Consider the following 14,696-nt stretch of genomic DNA (forward strand, 5'->3'; position numbering starts at 1 on the left):
AGCTTTCCAAATGGTCGTCTTTCCGCACCCTGAGGGGCCGACCAGCACTGCTCCGATGCGCTGCTTGGTGGCCTCGTAGAACTGCAGGATTTTGTTGAGCTGGTTGGGCAAGATTTGGAAGTTTTCCTCCTCGAAGACCTTCTTGATGGCGGAGGAGACCTGCTCGTAGATGATATCCTTGATGCTGGTTCCGGGGAAGACGTCCTCGACCAGTACATTAAACTTGAGCATGTCGTTGAAGGTCAGTTTGCTGATCGTGTTGATCCTCAGAGCCTTTATCAGAATTTCGCTCTCGATGGCATCGGTAACGCTGTCCTTCTCCTAGAACACCAGTCTGCCTGCCACGGTGAGGATGGTCTTGAGCGCACGCAATCCCCAGTCGTAGTGAAGCTGCTTCGACAATAGCTGTTTGACAAAGTGAAGATGGTGATTATCTTCTGCGCCAGGACCTTTGCAGTCTTGAATCCCTAGGCGAAGAGCAGCGTTTAGGCGATGAGCTCGTTGTCAGGGACTGACATAGCGACTGGCCGGAAGAGCTGCTTGAGGTTGTCTGGCAGCTTCGACCTGCCTCCGTATCCCTTCCCTGCGGATTGAGGGTGACGAAGATGCCCGAGTTGAAGTTGACTTCCACCTTTTTTCCGAGCAGGTTGATGGTGTGTTCCCTCGCCTTTATGCCTCCTGGATGATCTGGATCTGCTGGGAGATGGCTGACAGCTGCTCCTCGAGCAGCCGGTTGAACTCGTCGAAGCACCCCCAGGCGCCGCACTTCACCAGTCCGATGAAGATTCGCCCCATCGACTGGAAGTCCAGTCCCTCGTCACAGTTGAAGACGAGCACCTGCCTTCCGAAGGCCAGAGCGAGCGCCTTCACAGATTCTGTCTTGCCAGTTCCTGCTGGTCCGTAGGGGTTTCCTCCGAGTCCCATCTGCATGGCTTGCGTGAGCGTGAGATAGCATTTATCGGTGAGTGGAGTATAGACCAGTTTCTGTGCGTTTCCCTGGTACTCGAAGGTGTAGTCGAATGTGGAATTTGCCATGGCGATCTTGATGCCGGCGCCCTCCTCAGCGAACTTGAGCTGTTTGGTCCAGTTCCAGCTGTTGACGGTGAAGGTGTTGGTGGAGATGAGCAGCTCCAGGAGGGAGATCTGGTGGATGACGTCGAGGATCAGCGACTTGATCTTGGCGAGGATGAGCTCGTCCTTGGTCATGTGGCACTTCTTGGTGAGGGAGGAGAGCAGACCCTGGTGTTCCTTCCTGAAGGCCTCCAGAGCGCTGTTGCCGCCCTTGATGGCAGTGGCGCACTTGGCGTTGAAGGTGAGCTCGTTGTAGAGGCAAATCACCTGCGAGCTGAAGGCGGGGAAGGAGTCTTCGATACTGGTACGCTTGATGCTGGCCGTCTCCTTCTTGAGCGTGACCACCATGTTCTTGTTGAGCTCGTCCAGCCAGTTCTCGACCACCTCTCCCACCTCGATTTCCTCGCTCAGTTCACCTCCTCTTTCAAGTGCGAACGCATCGCCAGGATCTTCTCGTGGTGCTCAGTGAATAGCACTGTGTGGATGCCTGAGAACAGCTTCTTCAGGTGCAGCTGGATGATTGCTGGGTTCTGGGACTGTCCCAAGATCTCTAACATGTCATCGTCGCCGAGGAAGTAGAAGCGGGGGAACTTGTTTCGCTTCTCCTCGAGGAAGTCGTTGAGAGCCTTCTGGCAGCGTTCGAGCTGAGCCATGATGGTGGCGAGGGTGTCGAGGAAGCCTGCGATGTTGGCGAGCTCAATGACGTGGCGGTTGGCAGCCACGTTCTGCATGATGTTGCGGTAGTCCTCGTCGAGTCTTCGCCAGCGTCCCTGCTCTTCGGGAAGCGCGCCACGCATGAAGATGGGCTATAGATAGATCCATTTTCGCTGGATTTGGTTGAGACGCACCAAAGCTCCCTCCAGAACGCTTAGCTTGCCTTCATACTTCTCAATCTCAGCTTTGAACCTGCCTGCGTATTTGTTTTCCTTGACTGAGTTGACAAGAGCTTGGTGGTCGCTTACTTCTGACATCACGTCCTTCCACTCCTTGATCAATGCAGTCACGCGTCCCATCGAGTTGTATTCGCTTAGCTCGAACTCACGAGTGATGCTCCACGCCTCCAGGTCGTCAATGGCCACCTAATGTTCATTTCTCCACGGGATCTTGCCTCCAATTCCCTCAGTTCTGCTGCCTTTCCCAGTAGGTCAGCTTAAAGCAGTTCTCCAAAGGTGAGCTTATCGGACGACGTCACGTTCTTGATCTTGAGGATGGAGAAGAGCATTCCCCAGTGTTCCTTTTCGAAGTTTTCGCCAGTGATGCAGCGCAGAAGAGGCACTGCTTGCCTGTTGTCCTCCAGCACTTCCCTTATGAACTTAGCCACTGGTCGTTGACGGCAAGCGATTTCGACCTTCCCGCGAAGTCGTTGATGAGATCGACGTACTTGTTGAGGCTGCCCCTGAAGGTAACCCACTCCTCCTTCTCCAGCGGCTACACCTGCGTGCGGAACTCCATGAAGAAAGCCAGTTGCCCAGTTCCTTGCCCAGTTTCTGCTTGATGCTGTGGTAGCCTCTGAACTCGGGCATGCGCATGTTGAAGTGCTTGATGTCGGCTTCGATCGCCGCGTACTTCTGCTCCACCTCCGCCCACTCGCCCTGCCAGTCCTTGATCTTGCCGTAGAGGTCGAGGACCTGTTCGCGGGTGAGGTCGTCGGCCTGCGGGCGGATCTGCTCGTAGCGGCGGTAGACCTTGGCGGCTTCGTGGTCGAGGGACTCGCTCTTGCGGAGAGTGTCCTCCTGGATCTTGTTCTTCTGGTCGGTGAGGATGTTGCCCATCTCTACGGAGGCGATCTGGAAGTTCTCCCAGCGCTTGAGCATGTTGTTGGTGTTGAATGAGGCGCCGGTGAGGGCGCGGATGTTGGCGTTCTTCTTCTCGATGCCTGCGATCTTGGCCTGGATTTGCTGTTCGGTCAGCTGGATCTGCTCGAAGTCCCTTAGCGCTTCGGCCATCTGCTGCATGTTGGCGGGCTTGCTCTCCAGCTTGCCCATCACGTTGCTGATGTACTCCTCCACCTGCTCGCTCTCCAGCTTGATCGAGTACTTGATTAGCTGGATCACGCCCTCGATGTTGCTCGAGATGGCTTCCACCACCTGTTCCTTCAGCAATTGGTTGTCCACTGTGAATCCCAAGACTCGCTATTAGTCTCGCATTCCCTAGGCTTGTTGCCGACGCTATTGCTGCTATCCGAGTAAACGCACTAGCTATTCGCTTCCGATTTCCTCCTTTCCCATTCGTTCCTACAGCTGGTCAAGATCCAGAGCGATTGCCTTCTCCAGTCCGAGTGGCATCCCAGAGCTGCTTCCAATGCTTTGAACCGTTATTCAGTCTGTCGGTATATGTCGACGATGAGCTGGCTGGAATCCTCGACTAGTGTGCTTCCGTTAAGAGCTTTCTGCTCGAGTGGCCATCCGATGAAGTGCTTGAGTCCTTGTAGTATTTTTACTTCACTTAGGTAAGGTCGGGATCGTAGGCGGGGCGCTTGGAAACAAGCATAGTGCGTACAGTCAATGGAATCTACACTCCTTTCACAAGCGCTTGCTGCCAGGTGGCTTCGATGACTTCAGTAAGTTTGGTCTTCCAATGTTCCGCCAAAGCGTGCTGTCCCTGTTGGCTGCAGCCACTTCCACAATGCGGTTGATCTGTTCCAGTTTTTGCGAAATCACGAAGAAGTTGTTGGGATGAAAGTCGATTGCCAGCAACTACAGGGAAATCTCTTATATCTCTGCCTCGCTAGCGTTGAACAGTCTCAGGTAGGAGGTCATCTTGTCGACAGCTGAGCTCAGCTTGCCGATGAAGTCGTTCATTTCATCCAAATCTCGCCACTCGTACGACTTGGCCGACAGCTTCTTCTTTATCTTGGGAGCGTCCACCACTTCCTTGATCTCCTTCAGCTCCTTCTGCAGCATGTGCTTCTGGAAGAACTGCAGGCGTCCTTACAGCCAGTTGTACTGTGATTTTAGACTGCTGATGAAGCTGTTCTCCTTGTGGAAGCGCTTCGCCTCCTCCCAGGCCTTCACCACCTTGTCTCCCAGCTTGGCTGCGTACCCCAGCTCAACCATGGCGCCCACTTACTAAATGAACTTCCGACACTAAGGACCTACATTGTACTCCATGCCTTTTCGCTCATCGAAAGCTCCACTATACTTTTCCACCAGCCTAGCAGACTCCTTGCCAGCCAGCTCGCCTTAGACTCCTCCGACGAATTTCTTAACTGTGGCAGTCTCCAAGGCACGCAATTGCTCATAAAGCTTGTCGAATTTCTTCCTATAGGCGGGCATGCTGGTGGAGTTTTCAGCAAAGGCAACATGAGAGTGTTTATGTCATCAAATCGTTCAGGGTGGGCTTGAGCAGTCTCAGCTTCTACGGCTCGCTTGCTCTCTTCTCAATCAGTTTGCTTTGTTCTGCGTAGTATTTTTATAGGAATTCCATGCTCTTCTTGAGGCCAGCATCTTGGTATTCGATGGTCTTTTCGGCGAAAGCTGGCTCAGAGAGGAAATAATACCACTTCTCGAGAGTCTTGAGCAGAAACTGGAGGTTAGGCTTGTCTGCGGCTTCCTTCAGCTCCTCCTAGAAGATAGGCAAGACGGCTCCAGTGATTGCAGTCAGTTTGTCCTTCTCTTTTTCCAGTTTTTGGGCTGCTTTTGGGTTGTTCTTGAACTGGCTGGCGAAGCTGGACATGAAGTTTTCGGCTTCACCAGGAACATAAGGCTGGCGGGGTCCTAAGTTAGTTGTTTGTCTGTGAAGAGTCGCATTAGGAATTCAACTTTGCTCTTCGTGCGGTACGTAGCCATTATCTTGTCCCTAAGTTCTTCGAGAGTGCGAGTGCGGAGGGCAGGCAGTTTCCTTTTGGCGCATTCTGTGTGATGCGCCAGCAATGAGGTGAAGCGTGAGCAGCACTGCAGTGATTCCACTAGCATCTGTCTGATGTCGAAAGTGGGTTCAAGCAGATCGCTTTCCTTGGCGAAGGCCAGTCTGATGCTGTTCTTTACTTCTCCCTCGAAGACTTCAACCAGTCTGGCGAACCTCTTGTCGTTGTAGTCGTGGGGAGAGTTCCAGATGTTGAACATGACTGACCAAGTTGTTTAGATAAGCGTGCTCAGCCTGCTCAGCTAGACTCCTCCTTTAGAACTTCTCCACGCCTTGCTGATGGCTGCGTATTCTTTCAGGAAGAAGGAGCACCTTGGCGTGGGAGCTTCAATGTCCTGCTCCTGCCAAAAATCCAATTCCTCTTCAAACGAGGTAAACGATAAGTCGTTTTCCCCTGTGAATTTCCTCTTGAACTGGTTTTCGAGGACGGCCCTCAGCTCCTTGATCTGCATGAGCGCTGGGTTTTTGGTCCGAGCAGCGATCGGTTCGTACAGGTGCGTGATGTTTTTGGCGAGCTGCTGGTAGCCCTGCGCCGGTCTGGAAGAGAAGCTGTAGAAGCTGCGGAGGGCGGATTCGGGCTTGAACTTGGTGACGGTGATGAGGGTGCCTTCGGAGGGGAGGGAGGCGGCGGGCGCCAGGACGCGGTACTCCTTGGTGGGGAGGGCGGAGATGGTGAGGGTGTCCTGGTCGTTGGCGTTGACGAACTTGTCGAGGGCGGCGGAGTTGGCAAGCTCGTAGGGCGGTTCCTCGAGGTTGAGGATGGTCTTGAGCGAGTGCAGCAGATAGTTCTTCTGCTCCATATTTAAATTAAGATATTGGGATTTAAAATGAACCAATGCATCACTGCTCCTACTTCGCACTCGAAGATACCTATGCCTAGGTTTGCACTTAGAGGGAGGATGCTCCTATTATTTTGGTCTTAATGGCTCGGAAGTCTCTCTTTGCTCGCAGTTGCTTCTTCTTCCTGTGACAGTTTCACTTTTTACAGCTAGGCTGCTATTACGACTTCCTCCACCTTCTCTCGCTTCTCCTCTTCCTGCTACTGCTTGACCTATACTTTTTCCACTTCTTTCGGTTCTTCCTTGAACTGCTGCAGACAGTTGGGGAAATACTAATTGCCGTCGGGGTTCCACGGTCCCACGTTGCTTCCCAGGCATCCTCCCTTGCACTTGCAGAGCCCTCCGTCGAGGAAGTCCGGAAGGTTGGCGGGGTCTACGTGCTTGAGCAGTTCCTTCTTGTATCCGCTGCCGAGGATGTGGATCTTCTCCTTGGTCTTGTCGTCGATCCACATCTTGACGATGGCCCAGATGCCGGTGAAGAGGAAAGGCGCGTTGAGGATGAACATGCTGCCAAGGATCTCGGGGTAGTTGTTCTGCGCCATCTCGGAGGCCGGCTTCACGAACTTGTAGGCAGCACTTGCTTGGGTTAATTTGATGTCCTTGAGATCCAAAATCGTGCATGTCTGAGCACTCTCGCCTCCACCCCCGTGTCCTTCCGCCGCTGTTCGCTGCACGCCTTGAAGATGCTGTCCAGCAGCTCCTCGTAGAGCACCGTGTAATAGGCTAGCAACCGATCAGGAGTGGTGACCTTCCAGATCTCTTCGGGACTGGTGAATCCTAGTCTCTCCATGTAGATGGGTGAGTGCTGAATAGTCGACGGGGCATACATTGCGTGCGTATTTATGGTAGCCGTGGGGGAAGAGCTTGCGAAGCTGGAGCAGTTCGGGGAAGTAGTAGACCTGCATGGGTTGGTGGTTACATGTATGTTGTCGACGTTGTTTTTGACCCTCCATGCGATGAAGTTGCGCCACATCTACTCGGTCTCCTTGAGTTTGAACTTGCGCGCGCGCAGGAACCGCAACAGATACACCTCGTCCCACCGCGGGTCCAGCGCTCCTCCGTTGGCAGTCGCAACGACGGTTTTGAACTGCTGGAGCGCCTTCAGCTGTTCTTCGGAGCAGTCTCCGGGGAAGCTAGCTATGGGAAGGGATACCCAGTGTACTTGTGCTTGTCCTTGCTCATGTGTAAAATTAATCGGAATAAATATTATCAAGTTCTGCCCAGGCTGAGAGCTGGTTGGCGATAGAGGCCATCTGCTTGCGCAGCGTCGTCTTCTTGGAACGGTTGGATGTGGACTCGCATTACCCCATTAGACGGTCGAACTCGGCTCGAAGAGCATTTTACTTTTCGTTTGCCTGCAAGGCCTATGGGGGATCCAAGTTGGAGGCTTGGGGAGTGCCGCCAATAGCTGAGAAAAGGTGGGGGATTAGAGCTCAGAAAGCAGCTTCTAGGAAATGCGTTGAATGATAATGGGTCCTTTCCCTTTTCGATGGGGGAGATGCAAAGTTCCAGTTATTTCCTGCGTTTGATCCCACCTCCTTCCTCTGGCTCCTTCACCGCCGACTTATACGGTTGGCAATCGGAGATCACCTGTCTCAGTTCCTCCGCTTCCTGCATGGCCTGCTGGTGCTGCTGGTGCAAGGCCTCCAGCTGTTACCGTAGCGATTCATTGACCTCCTTCAGCTTGTCGATCTCCGAGTGGTAGATGGCAACGATTTGCTTAAAGTGATTCTCCCGTTCCTTCCCCCTCCGCAGCAGTCCTTCGCATCGGGTGCAATGCTGTTCCTGCTGTTTGTGTCTCTGCTGGGGGGATGGATAGCGTTCCTAAAAGGAGCGCAGCTCGTGGCCTTGGAGGAAGGGCGTTAAGGCTTGTTTAATGTGTGTTTTTGCTTGCTGTGGTTGTTGCTCTTGGATCGCTAGCAGCGGGAAGAGCTTCTGTCCTGCCTTGGGTGCGGCATGCTTCGAAATTATTATTCTAAAGACCAAAAGCGAGAACAGCTGGCCCGAATAGCGAATATATGCGGAGGCCGATAGAAGATCAAGCTTAATTTGGACCATACCAAGGAAACTGATGAAATTAATGGAATAGGGGGATTACTTGTGGAGGATAATACTTGATCAATCACCTAACGCTCAGATTCGAAACTATCACCAACCGACTTTCCTCTCGGTTTAATAGAGATTTATTGCAGTTAATATGTTAACGTTCGTCCTATTAAATATCAATACTTTTCTACCATTTCCGCCCTATCTCCTCTCCCGACGCCTTCCAAAGTCCCTACTTTCATTTTCCCCTCTTTCCCTTCTCTGCTATCCATAGGTATGCAGTCCACAGTAGCTTGGGATTGAATTAACGTCGGTTTCTGAGAGATGTTATTTATTTTATTGTTCGATCATGCAGAACCCTTCAACTCTGCTGCCGATGAAGTTCGGGCCCACTTTCGCCATCCGTGCGCTGAGCTGGTCGGACTTCCCGGGCGAGGTGGACGAGCGGCTGCCCTGGTCGGCGCACATCTTCTGGTCGATCGAGTACCGCATCACCGACTACGAGAAGCAGCGGGTGCAGGTGTCGCTGCTGACCAGCAAGCGGTCGTGGGTGCGCCACGAGAGGAAGTGCGACCACCTGCTCAACCACTAGCAGGGCCACTACCTCATCGGCGCCCTCTGCGTGCTCGAATTTCTCCGCCGCATCGACAGCAAGAAGAAGAACTCCCACGAACGCTTCGAGGACCTGGTCGCGCAGACCTTCGATCGCACCATCAAGGAGTATCTGGAGTCGAACGCCAGTACGACAACGAGACCGAACACAGGCTCAACTACAAGATGCAGGAGAAGTGGGACCAGCACATCGCAGAAAAACTCACCTTCTACCAGAAGACCTACGATAAGAAGAAGAACCGCTTCGTCAAATTGTCAGAAAGCCCCTCCAAGGCACAGTGAATGTTATTTAAACAAACGAGTACTGCTATTGTATATGGGATGGGGATGGGTGGGGAAGGGGTAGTTATTAGAGCGTAAAGAGTTATTAGAGCAGAAAAATCACTATTTCTTGAGGGGAGCGATGCCGGAAAGCCTCCTGGTCCTGAAGTTCTTGATTTCTGCGTTTTGGCGGAGGGTGAGAACGCGAGGCTTGTCCTCCCCGACTGCGTTGGCGTTGATGATGATGGTTTCCTCCTCGTTCTCGGGAGCAGTGTTCACCTTGGGACTGTAGCAGCGCTTGGCCTTGTTTCCGCTGGCCTCGTAGAAGAGCTCCCAGTCCCGTTCTGAGAGGTTGTCGACGAAGGCGTTGAGCTCGTTGGTGCAGATCTTGGGGTACTTCTTCTTGAGATAGAGGAGCAGCTTCAGGGAGTTGGATTTGATAAAGAGTTCCCGCACGAACTCGTTTTCGCGCGATTGGCCGGGGATGAAGATGGAGCGGTCGAAGTACCCTCCAGCCGCGATGAGCAGCTTCATCACCCCTAGAGGTAGCTCTCCTATGCCTGGTCCTTGTAGCTGCGGAGACTCTAGCAGACGAGGGGAAGCAGGTTCTTCTGCACGAAGATCTTGGCCTTGAAGGTCTTGCATGCGTTGGTGAAACCGGCTAGCAGCTGGAGCTTGATGCGCTGACTATACTTCTCCTGGCCGATTATGTTGCAGGCAAGCTCGTATATCTTTGGCTAGAGGAGGATCTTGGCGATGCGGGAGTCAGTCACCAGCTTCAATTTCTTGAGGCTGCTTTCGAGCATGGGTTCTTACGCGAGTGCATTGGAGCCGAGTAGGAGGGTGACTGGAGTCATGAAGGGATCTAGATCGTTGAAGCAGTAGTTGTCAGCAGGTACCTGATGGACTCAGCAGGGTGGAGTAGATGGGCTTGATTGCCTTGTCGTCCTTCAGGTTATAGACTTCGCTCTTGACCACTCTTTCCGCAGCTAGGGACTTCTGCTTGGAGTAGCTCTTGTCCCTCTTGGGCAGGTACTTGTTGTCGTTGGAGGAGGACATCACGCGCACTGGCGAAATGCGGAAGGACGAGGCCTCCTTGTAGATGAGTTCAAACCTCTTCTCGGCAACGGGGATGTAGCCTTCGGGGGGAAGATGGGATCGATGACCAGCTCCATCATTTCGTCGATCATGAGGGGGAGCAGTTCCTTGATGAAGGCGTTGGGAACTCCCAGGTAGGGATTGTTGTTGACCTCCAGCAGCCAGGTGCGGTAGTCCTCGTCGATGAGGAAGTCGTAGCCGAACAGCTCGAATTCCTTCTTCTTGCTGCCCTTCCCGAAGTACTTCTGCATAGAATTCCTGCTTACGCGCGCGCTCATGAGGGTGTCGATGATGATCTCCTTCATCCGTAGGATGGTGTCGTCGACGATTTCCTGCGCCCTCCCGGCCCCGTCGGGCAGCGTCTATATGTACTGGAGCAGCGTTTCCTTCATGGGGATGGTGTTTCCCTCCTCGTACTTGGAGTACTCGGTGAAGTGCTTCTGCTGGCAGTTGTTGGTCAGGTGGATCTAGCTGTTCAGCGAGTCGGTCGTGTACACGCTCGAAGAGGTCCGCATGTAGGGAGTAGTGTAGTAGTAAATCTCGAAATGCGGAGTGACAAGCACCCACACTCTGATGTCGAACTTCCTGCCGTGGTAGAGCAGCGGTTTCTCGATGGCCTTCTGGGCGATCCTGAATATGTCTTTCGCTACCAGCCGGAGTTGACGGGTTTGGAGACGAGGAAGGCTTCGATTTCTTTGAAGTTGCTGGAGAGGATGATGCCTTTGCCCTGGTTGTCGGATTCCGGTTTGATGAACCATACGTTCTTTTATAGGTGCTTCTCTGGAACTTTTTCCTTGTGGTAGTTTTTGCGCTCGATTTGGTTGAACTTCTACACGAAGTCCTTGTACTCGGTGTCGTCCTTGTGGGCGTGGAGACTGGATCGAGAGAGAATTACAGGAAAGAGGTGGGAATTACATCGTGGATGTGACAGCTGCGCTAAGATAGGGAAAGCTCGTGTGTGTAGTAGTACTTGAGTGTCTTGAGAAGGCCGGACTTGGTGGTGATGACGTGTTCATTTCAAAGTGGTTGAGCAATACCTAAGTGAATGCGATCTTACGTGTCTGTTGGGATAGGCTCTGAGCACTTCTTCGAAATCTTCATAGACCTTGGCGCTGTAGTTGAGCTGTCGCCAGAGGAAGGAGGCCGAGAGCAGTTCCTTCTCGGGGGAAAGCGGTTGCCAGACATTTCTTTTCTTGAGGGCGGTTTCTATGGCTGTGGAGTTGTTGCCCGGAGAAACGATGTAACCGTAGGCTGGTTTATCGGTCTTGCCCTACATCGCTGCGTTTTTGGACGATAAATAATTATATACAACCTGGAGTAACAAAAACTCATAATATAACACCCGTCCCAACGACAATTCCCCCCAATATTTGGCGAAAAGGCTCGAGCAACCAGCAGAGAGAACGAACAGGGACGTCGGCAGGCCGCAACAGTCGCCGTTGGAAGTGCGAGTATAGGTTTGTTCTTTTTGTTTTGGAGTTATTTGTAAAGAACATTATAATATGATCAATAAGCTCACCCCCACACTTATCATTACACTTATAATCCCCTCCGCCGTCGCAAATGGACGGATTCTGAGCTCGACAGAACAGTGGAGTATTTTGGCAAGTTGGACTTCCAGTTGGCCAACCTAACGATTATTATTATTCAAAGCAGCCATGGAAAGAGATGTGGCGTTGTGCCTCTCCGAACTATACTCCAATAAGCACCCCTCTCTGCAGCAAATCGTGGCTCTGGTCCATGCGCTCCACCGCAGCAAGAAGGAAGGCAGTCTGGCGCAGCGGATGACGGCGATCGCCTCTGCAGCCAATTTCATACTCAATGCTACCAAAGCCTGGGTGGAGGTGGTCAGCAAGCTCAAAAGGGAAATCTGCTACGATCCCTTCCTGCCCGACCGGAGAAGACCGCTCGCCAAGCCATCCACAGGCAGGAAGCCACGCTAGCAGTAGGCACGCAGCAAGCGTAAGTAACTCACGCTCGACCAGATGCTGGCGGAAGCAGTCCAAATCAGTCTTTCCACAGCAATTCCCCCAGATAATTACTCCTAGGAGGGAGCCGACTATGGTCTAGAACAACCTCACCACCGCCCTGCCTCCCCTGCCGCCTGAGCTCATCGAGATGATCAACAAGGAGGAAAGCACCCTCCTCGCCAACAGCAGCAGCTCCTAATAGCTGCAGAACGCCACCGCGGCTCAGAAGATGCAGACCTACCGCAAAATGCTATAAGGCACTCTCCCCTAAGTCAATGCCAGCATCATCAGCAAAACTTCCCTCAACAACACGCGCAGGCGGAGGAGCAGCACGAAGCGGAGGGAGAGTGGTGAGGGACGAAGAAATCGACCTCAACGAAGGCACTCTCAAGATTCAGATGATCGAGAAGCTGTCCACCAAGGTCAAGATGGCGAGAGAGAACGAGGGCAGCATGCTCGACGTCCAAAACTTCGAACAGAGGATGAAGGAACTCAACCCGCTCCTCAGGAATAGCAAATAAATGAGGCTGAAGTTGGCAGACAAGATCAAGCAGAGAAGAGCCAATAATCATCAGTCAATATACTAAAGCAATTAGATTATTAGCAGCAGCAAAATGAAATACCTTATGGACAGACTACTATGGAATCCAGTTTCACGATAGGCTAGTAAAACAATCCGACGGTTGCAGCTGCTCTGCAGGCCAAGCTTACTCACGTTTTGGAAGGCGAGCTTTTCATCGAGCCAAAGATCGGCTTTCACCAATTCTGCAAGAAGAGGAAGATAAGCAAGCAGATAAAGGGTGAGCTTTTCTACCAATTGCTGCATATGGAGTTCCCTTTGCACCAGCAAAACCCCTCTCACTTCGGCGAGATCTTCATCGCTCCCAAATGATCCATATTTTCTCTTTCCCATTCATATGGTATGATGGTGGAAATATAAGCATTAAACGTCACTTGACTCTTTTGCCGTTTTCCCAGACGCCCTCCTTCCAGATGTCGTCCTTGCCCTTGTACTTGCCCTCGCCGTGCTGCATGCCGTTGAACCACATGCCCTCGTACACCCTCCCGTCAGGCCACGTCACCTTCCCCATCCCCTCCTTCTTGTCGTCGACGTAATCGCCCTCGTAGATCCTCCCGTCCGGCCACTTGAAGACGCCCTTGCCGTGCATCTTGTTGTTCTTCCAATGTCCCTCGTACTCCTTCCGTCAGGCCATGCGATCTTGCCGAAGCCCTCCATCAGGTTCTTCTCGAAGTTGCCCTCGTAGACCGATCCGTCCGCCCACGTGAATTTCCCGTGCCCTGCTTGAATCCCTCGAAGTGCTCCCCTCGTAGGATGAGCCATCGTTCCACTTTTCGATTCCGTATCCGTGCTGCAGATCCTACGACCACTGTCCGGTGTAGCTGGAGCCATCGGTTCTGGTGTATACACCGTTTCCGTGCGCTTTATCGTCCTTCCACTCGCCCTCGTAGACGTCTCCGTTGGCGTGGATGAGTCTGCCTCTTCCGTGGGCGCGATCGTCGACCCAGTAGCCCTCGTAGAGCGTGAAGTCAGGCCATACTTGTTTTCCCTTGCCGTTGCGCATGCCGTTGCTGAACTGGCCGATGTACATCGCTCCGTTCTACATCTTGATGGGCCCCTTGGAAATGAAGGGCGGAAGATCCTCGTCGTTGGCCTTGAAGGGGCCCAGCTGCATGGCCACCTTCCTCGTTATGTCATTGTAGAAGTCTTCGGGCTGCAGGCTGTAGTCCTCCTTGGGATCTAGAACTAGGGTGTCCTTGGCTTCGTGCTCCATGGTTTGGCAGGACTCGCATTGATTTCCCATAAGTTTTGAATTACAATCTCGTTACGATATATTCCATGAGCCAGCCTATAACCACTTACCACCCAATATAATTGACGCCGACATACTATGCTCTAGAAAAAATCATCACTCCCCCTTCGCCAGCTTGCTGGGAGTGCTCCGTTCCAGCTTCTACTCCTCCGAGTCGCGGTTGTGACATCCGAAGCACTGGCAGGTCTGTCCGCACTGCCTGCCGCGCCGGTAGCAGTCGCAGTATTTTTTGAGGCAGAAGGACTTGCGGCAGTTGCAGTTGCACTCTGTGAAGTCGGCCTCGGCGTGGCTGCGCGAGAAGGCGTGCGGGTCGCGAGTTATCACCTAGTTTATTGCCTAGGAGCGCTACATGTTGTCGCTGGCGTTCTTGCAGGACTGGCAGAGGCAGGTCTGAGTCGAGTAACAGCTACCTGATCGCACATCTTGCCCACTGAGAAGCAGGCACAGTACATCTTGAGGCACATGCTCTTGTTGCAGTTGCATCCGGTGTACTTATTCTCCTTCGAGGAGGCAGCCTCTTCCTCGAGGACTCGGCGGGTGGCTGCGGTGGAAAGCCGACTGTTGTCGCTGTCCTTGAGGGTGGGCTTGGTGGGCGTTTATGGTTTGGCGTGCGTTGGACGGACTGGCGAAGTTGGTTCGTCCTTACTTTAGCTCATATAGATGGGATTTGTAAATTAAATTAAAATATAATTAAACGCTCTGTTTATTATTTTATTGTTAATTACACGCACTCATTCCGCGGAGGAATTAAATGCCGATGCTTTTCAGGGGGAAATTGATTGGAAAGGTCGGCGGATGCGGTAGTGGGGGAGAATGTAGTGAAATGTGCATATAATATGCGTGTGTGGGTGTGTAAATAGGGCGGATATGCGGGGGTGTGTGATTATAATGATGATGGAGATGGAAAAGGTGAGTCCGCAAGAGTCGCACAACCTGCTCCTGACCACCTTCCTGCCCTCGCAGCAGATCAGCCACCTCGCCTTCGCCGCCCTCGACGCCTCCAAAATGCTCCTGCATAACAACTGCGAACTCAGGTTCCTCTCCGGCCTCGCCGCAGCCACCACCAATACGCTCCGCCTCTACTCTCTTACGAGAACGCCACC

The 14,696-nt window shown here is 52.7% G+C and overlaps 1 pseudogene; it reads right to left on the reverse strand.

The window, feature by feature from the left end:
* Nucleotides 1–12,711: 12,711 nt before the first annotated feature.
* LOC116268109 (phosphatidylinositol 4-phosphate 5-kinase 2-like) lies at nt 12,712–13,554 on the reverse strand (annotated as a pseudogene).
* Nucleotides 13,555–14,696: the final 1,142 nt, after the last annotated feature.

This window comes from Nymphaea colorata, unplaced genomic scaffold (genome assembly GCF_008831285.2).
Source record: "Nymphaea colorata isolate Beijing-Zhang1983 unplaced genomic scaffold, ASM883128v2 scaffold0115, whole genome shotgun sequence".
NCBI lineage: Eukaryota > Viridiplantae > Streptophyta > Magnoliopsida > Nymphaeales > Nymphaeaceae > Nymphaea > Nymphaea colorata.